Raw genomic sequence first — 5,995 nt, 5'->3', positions numbered from 1 at the left:
TATATTGAGTATACCACATTTTGCATTTTGTACTGTAATGTATGTTCACTGTATGTATATATTGTTCTTGGTTTTGAGTAGTTGTAAAATAAAATTGTACATTAAAGTTGTAAAATAAATTATGAGTTATTTTGACTTGTAAAAATTGTATTATATTTCTTATATCTCAGTCTTTGAAAAATTATTGTGGATTTGTGTTGAGAAACATGTTGGAGTTGAGATTTGGAAATATATATTGAAGTGCTTTTTACAGGTTTTTCTGAAGAATTGTTTTATCCAAAATATAGATGGCACTCTTCAAAAATTTTTACAGAAATTCCAAATAATTCAAATGTGTTAGTTAATTCACCTCAGCTCAAAAAGGTTTTTAATACCTGTAAATAGTGCTCACCACTGTAAAAGGAGTAAGAAAAGTTTTTGAAAATCCCTTGTAGTGTATTTAATGGGTTATCAGTAGGCGAAGTTGGTAATTCATTCGGTATACTATGGGATCATGTTATGCCTTACAGAAGGGTAGGGTGTGACAAATTATGACCAGAACCTATCCAACAAGGGAGTTGCAATCACTGTTTATTGCACTGTAGATATGGTCAGTCCAGAAAAATTTCAATCCGGCCAGTTGTGGTTTTTGGACCATAACTTGAGTTACAAAACTCCAAATGGAGTGATTGAAAAAAAGAAATTCAACTAGACAAAATAAGGAACAACTTTCATGTTGATCATTTTGCCAAATTCCCACTGCAAAAATGACCAATGGAACAATAAAAATAAGGTATGAAAACTGAAATTTCTGCTCAATTAATTTTAAGCTTAGAAATGGTATTGGCAATCAATACCAACAAATTTTGAATGCAAAATGTGGTATGTTGGGAGTATTAAAACCAATATACCTATTGACTATACAAAAGTCAACATTTTGGTTGACTAATAAAGTGAATAGTAATACCAAAACTTGAAATTCAAAAATTGTAAAACTTAAAAGTGTAAAATGCCCTAGTATACCTAATAAGATTGGTTTGGATAGCTTGGCATGCCAATAGGGTTCTGTAAGCAGTACTGCATATGGCTTCATGTCATTTTGTGTTTCATGGCTTTCCCATGCCATTCTGTGATATAATAGCCTTTGACTATGTTATTTAAGATGTTATACTTTGGTTTTCGCCCTGATGATTATTACAGCTTATTAGTTGTTCTGTTGCACACCGGGAGACACAATGTGACCAATGGTGTGATGGTCCGAGGTACTTAGTACCCAATGCCAGTTTACTCGTTTATCCAGTCTAGTCAACTAGTATGGGTTACTCGGGCAATGATAATAAACCTTACAGAATTTTAAATGGATAATACTGCAATTAATAGCAGAAATTAAGTCTACTAAAAAAATGTAAATATACATTCTGCATACATGTTTTTAATTTATTTTATTTTATTTTATATTGTCACCACTAAGCAGAATTGCTTAGCGCATCGCTTTTGCCACGCGCAGGTACTGGTGGCATAGCTGGGGAGTCTAGCAGACCTCATACAGGGTGAGTTTTTAGATCTGCACTCAGAGTTCAAAGTCACCTCATAATTGCAGTGCATTGGTAGGACATTGGGCTACCTAAGTCTTTTGTATTTGAAAACTTTTGTTATGTATATTATGAACTCATGTAATCATATTTTTGCTGTAATTACCTATAAGCTGTGTTCTGAAATAAATATGAGTATTTCTCATTCAATTGGGTGTGATATGAGATGAATGTGAATTTTGAGATACTGAATTGATTTGAGAAATTGTTGAAAAATGTTAGTGGTTGACTGAGATTGAGATTATAATTATATTGGAAGTGTTTCTAAACAGGTTCAGAAGAACTGTTTTCCAATTTATAGCCGGCACTCTGCCGGATTTTTTATAAAATTTACAGAAAAATTTAGATTTATCAAAAATTATAAATAAATGAATAAAAAGGGATTAATTGAAATTGAAACATGAATTGGTGTTCCGACACTCTGAGTGGCATAACTTGCTCGGCTACACTATAGACGGGTAAGGGGTGTCACATTTAGTGGTATCAGAGCATCGGTTTAGGCGTTTCTGGGTCTAGATAGAGTACATACCATTGCATTGCATTTGTAAGTGTTAAGGTGACAGTGATGCAGATCTGTTTGTTTTCTTATTTTGAATAGGACATGGATCCTGCTTCGCAAAGAGCAGTTGATGAAGAGGTGGAGAGTCATGCTCCACTAAGGGTTGAGTCTGGGGGCAGGGGAGAACCTACTCCACCAGCAGCTGAGGCACCTGCTCAACCTCAGTTTGCTCTATTCCAGCAAATGACCGAATTCTATTGGCAAATGATGGGGGCAATTCCACCACCACAACCACAGCCACAACCTCCACCAGCACCACAGAAATCTCACTGGAGAAATTGAGAAAGCATGGGGCTATGGACTTCTTTGGGAAGAGGTAGGATGATCCCATGGCCGCAGAAAACTGGTTGGATAAAACCATCAGAGTGCTAAAACAGCTAAATTGCACCCCCGAGTAGAACCTAGTCACTGCTGTCCCTTCTTCAGGATGACGCATATCAGTGGTGGGACACAGTAACCAGTGAGGTGCAACCTGAACGGATCACCTGGGAATTCTTCCTTATAGAGTTCAGGAAGAAATATATTAGCAAAGTGTATTTAGAAGAGCGAAGAAGGGAATTTATCAGTTTGAGACAGAGACAGTTGTCAGTGGCTGGGTATGAGCGTGAGTTTGTCAGACTGAGCCGGTATGGGAGGGAGATAGTCCCTACCGAGGCAGAGAGGTGCAGACAGTTTGAGGAAGGGCTCAATGACAACATCAAAGTCATGATCACAGCACTGGAGATCACGGATTTTTCTAAACTGGTGGTTGCTACATCAAAAGTGGAAAGGGTCAGAATCAATGAACAAAATAGAAGGGAAAGACAGCAAAAGAGGGGTTCGGCTCAGTCCAGTGCATTTTCTACTCCCAGTAAGAAGAGTAAAGGTCCTCCTGCTCAGAGTTTAGGACCACCACAGGGTCGGGCCTCGGGGCCTGCACCACGCTCACACCTAGGAGAGGCCAGTCCACACCATCAATGGGCAGCTCTCCAGGGAAGGTGTTTAGGGGATCAGCCCCTGCATCTTCTGCTTGTCAGTACTATCAGAAGTGGCATAAGGGGGAATGTTGGCGAGTGACTAGTTCATGCTTACGGTGTGGATCAACAGAACATTAGATCAAGAATTGTCCGAAGAGGACTACTATAGTTGCTCCAACACAAACTGATAGACCTACTCCTGCACAACAAAGAGGTAGGAAGCCTGGTAAACCTAAGGCAGTTGGTCCATCACTGAGGCCTGCATTTGAGTCAGCTGAGAGGCCAGACACTAGAATACCAGCCAGGGCTTATGCCATCAGAGCTCAGGAGGAGCAAGAAGCCCCGGATGTCATCAGGGGTACGTTTTCCCTCTACAACACTTCTGTACATGCATTGGTGGATCCAGGATCCACTCATTCCTACATTTGCATTAAACTACCCATAGAGAGGGGAGTTCCAGTAGAGGAGAGTGATCAAGACATTCTGGTCACAAATCCACTAGGCCACAGTGTGGTAGTGAATAAAGTGTATAAAGGTTGCCCGTTGAGGATTCAGGGGTATGAATTCTCGGCACACCTAATTGAGTTGCCCTTCCACGAGTTTGACGTGATTTTGGGAATGGATTGGTTGTCACGTCATCAGGCAATAGTTAATTGCAAATTGAAGAGGATTTCTCTGAAAACTTCTGAGGGTAATGAGATCACTGTTGTGGGTGAAAGGACAGATTTCCTGTCCAATGTTATCTTAGCCACAGTTGCAAGAAGATTGATGAGAAAAGGCTGTGAAGCTTACCTAGCACACGTGGTTGATACTAGGCAAGTTAAGCCAAACTTGGGTGACATACCCACAGTAACAGACTTCCCAGATGTATTTCCTGAAGAGTTGCCTAGTTTACCACCAGAAAGGGAAATCGAGTTTGCTATTGAGGTAATGCCGGGTACAGCACCCATTTTCATTGCTCCTTATAGGATGGCACCCACTGAATTGAGGGAGTTGAAAACTCAGTTGCAAGGGTTGCTTAATAAGGGGTTCATACGCCCTAGTGTGTCACCATGGGGAGCTCCGGTGCTATTTGTGAAGAAGAAGGATGGAACCTTGAGATTGTGTATTGATTATCGACAGTTGAACAAAGTAACTATGAAGAACAAATATCCATTGCCCATAATCGACGATCTGTTTGATCAGTTGAAAGGAGCCGGTGTATTTTCAAAAATTGATCTCACATCAGGGTATCATCAGTTAAGGGTAAAGGATGTAGATGTGTCAAAAACTGCATTCAGAACCCGGTATGGGCATTATGAATTTCTAGTGATGCCGTTTGGGTTAACAAATGCACCAGCAGCATTTATGGACCTTATGAACGGTATCTTCCATCCATACTTAGATCGGTTTGTAGTGGTCTTTATTGATGATATTCTGGTGTATTCTAAGACCAGGGAAGAACATGATGAACATTTGAGGATTGTTCTGCAAACCCTGCGAGAAAAGAAGCTGTATGCTAAGCTATCCAAATGTGACTTCTGGATGAGTGAAATCTCCTTCCTTGGACACATAGTATCAGCTGAGGGGATTAGAGTAGATCCCAAAAAGATAGAAGCAGTGATGGAATGGAAGCCTCCCAGAAATACAACTGAGGTCAGAAGTTTCTTGGGGCTAGCTGGGTATTACAGAAGATTTGTGAAGGGATTTTCCTTAGTAGCTGCTCCAATGACCAAGTTGTTACACAAGAATGTCAGATTTAACTGGAATGACAAGTGTCAGGCTAGTTTTGAGAAGTTAAAGGCTATGTTGACAGAGGCACCAGTGTTAACACAGCCAGTGTCGGGAAAGGACTTTGTGGTCTACAGTGATGCCTCTCATAATGGGTTAGGGTGTGTATTGATGCAAGAGGAGAAGGTGGTCGCTTATGCTTCCAGGCAGCTAAGGCCACATGAACAGAATTACCCTACCCATGATCTAGAGCTTGCAGCAATTATCTTCGTGCTGAAAATATGGAGGCACTACTTATATGGTGAAAAGTGCTACATTTACACAAACCACAAAAGTCTAAAATATTTGCCAACTCAGAAGGAGCTCAACCTTAGACAAAGGCGATGGATTGAGTTCCTGAAGGACTATGATTATATGATAGATTATCATCCTGGGAAGGCAAATGTAGTGGCTGATGCCTTGAGCAGGAAGTCCATCATAGCTTTAAGATCACTAAATGCCTGTTTGTCCTTAGCTCAAGATGGAGCTATTTTGGCTGAGTTGCAACTGAGGCCAACCCTACTACAGTGAATACAAGATGGGCAGAAGGCAGATGAAAAACTAATGGCCATTGTGGGAAAAATTCCTGAGGGGAAGGAAATTGAATATGAGGTGAAAGAAGATGGGTGTCTATACTACAGAGGAAGAGTGTGTGTACCAGATGATGGGGAACTGAAGAATAATATTCTGAAAGAAGCACACACTAGTGTTTATGCTATGCACCCGGGGAGCACAAAAATGTATAATGATTTGAAGCCTCATTATTGGTGGCCTGGTATGAAAAGGGATACAGCTGACTATGTGACTAAGTGTTTGACATGTTAGCAAGTTAAAGCAGAACATCAAGTTCCATCAGGATTGTTGCAGCCTATAAACATACCTGAATGGAAATGGGACTGGGTCACTATGAATTTTGTTAGTGGTCTACCCCTCACCCAAAGGAAGCATGATGCAGTATGGGTGATAGTGGATAGATTGACGAAGTCAGCATATTTTCTGCCAGTTAGGACTAACTGCTCACTGGAGAAGCTAGCAGAATTGTATATTAGTGAGATAGTTAGACTGCATGGAATCCTACTTTCCATCATATCTGACCGAGACCCAAGTTTTACATCGAGATTCTGGAAAAAGTTGCAAGAAGCCTTGGGCACACAACTCTG

The sequence above is a fragment of the Hevea brasiliensis genome, chromosome 1 (assembly GCF_030052815.1).
Source record: "Hevea brasiliensis isolate MT/VB/25A 57/8 chromosome 1, ASM3005281v1, whole genome shotgun sequence".
Lineage (NCBI taxonomy): Eukaryota > Viridiplantae > Streptophyta > Magnoliopsida > Malpighiales > Euphorbiaceae > Hevea > Hevea brasiliensis.
This window is presented reverse-complemented; position numbering follows the sequence as displayed.